This window comes from Arvicola amphibius, chromosome 12, assembly GCF_903992535.2.
Source record: "Arvicola amphibius chromosome 12, mArvAmp1.2, whole genome shotgun sequence".
NCBI classification, from domain to species: Eukaryota; Metazoa; Chordata; class Mammalia; order Rodentia; family Cricetidae; genus Arvicola; species Arvicola amphibius.
This window is the reverse complement of record NC_052058.2, coordinates 89,894,337-89,895,525: the sequence shown is the minus strand read 5'-3', so window position 1 is coordinate 89,895,525 and position 1,189 is coordinate 89,894,337. Positions and strand designations below refer to the sequence as shown.

The 1,189-nt window shown below is 40.3% G+C and overlaps 1 non-coding gene across 1 annotated transcript; it reads left to right on the top strand.

The window, feature by feature from the left end:
- The first annotated feature begins 272 nt into the window (after window positions 1–272).
- LOC119799607 lies at window positions 273–436 on the top strand. The gene has a single exon (XR_005282889.1). It is a non-coding gene; the product is annotated as a U1 spliceosomal RNA (small nuclear RNA).
- The last annotated feature ends 753 nt before the right edge of the window (window positions 437–1,189 follow it).

Below are 1,189 nucleotides of genomic sequence, written 5' to 3'. Positions count from 1 at the left end.
TTATTCAAGAGAATTAAATATGCTGAGTTGTTTCTCAGATTTCTAATAGAATAATAACTGTGATCAACATAAGGAAGATTCAAAGGGAAAAGCAAAGCAATAAACAAACAAACCCACTGCACTGCCTTAGATCTCCAGGGTTTATTCATGGAGAACACAGCTAATATTTATTTTCCAGAGAAAGGGTACCTTTTTAAAATTATTTGTAAATTGATTAGGTATTTTCCCAATAAAATTTTTAAAATACACTTCTTTTTCAAATCTGAACTAGAATACTTACCTGGCAGGAGAGATACCATGATCATGAAGGTGGTTTTCCCAGGGCGAGGCTTATCCATTGCACTCCGGATGTACTGACCCCTGCAATTTCCCCAAATGCGGGAAACTCGACTGCATAATTTGTGGTAGTGGGGGACTGCGTTTGTGCTCTCCCCTGGCTAAAAAAAAAAAAAGAAAAAAAAAGAAAAAAAAATCTGAACTAGAATTATACCACCCTCCCTCTTTATTCTCCTCCCCCAACCCCTCTCAACACCACCCTTGAACTCCTTTAATGCCCCCAAGAGAAGCACAATTAATAAAATCTCAGAGAAAGAAAATGGGGTTCAACCTGAAGTCCAAAAAGCAAAACAGTCAGCCACTGGCTCTTACAGAGACCTCAGCCAGAAATGGCAGTCTTGCCTCCAGGAATCTCAGAATGAGACTGTGTCTGAGAGCTGTCTCTTCCCGTTTATAACCCTCTCTAGTGCTGGGATTAAGGGCGTGCACCACTACTGCCTGGTTTCTAAAGCAAGTTAGTGTGTCTGCTTGGATTAGAGGTGTGTGTTATTGTTGCCTGGTCCATGAGGCTGACCAGAGTGGCTGTTTTACTTTTCTGATCCTCAGGCAAGTCTTATTTATTAAAATACAAGTGCCACTACAACCAAGTCTCAGCTTGATAGCTCTTTTTCCTTATTATTGTTACGTATTTATTTGTGTATGCATGTATGTGCATGCACAACTATGTATAAATACAGCCTGCTGTGTTTGCCTTTGTTGTTTATGTGTATGTGGCTTCAAGGGTGACCACTCTGAACTGAACAAACAATATGGAGATTTATCCCTGGAAGAAGCAAATTCTTCTTCTCCCAGAAGTCAATATTTGTGTGTAGTTCTTTGTCTAGGGGTGGGACCACTCAGAATTCTCCCCCTT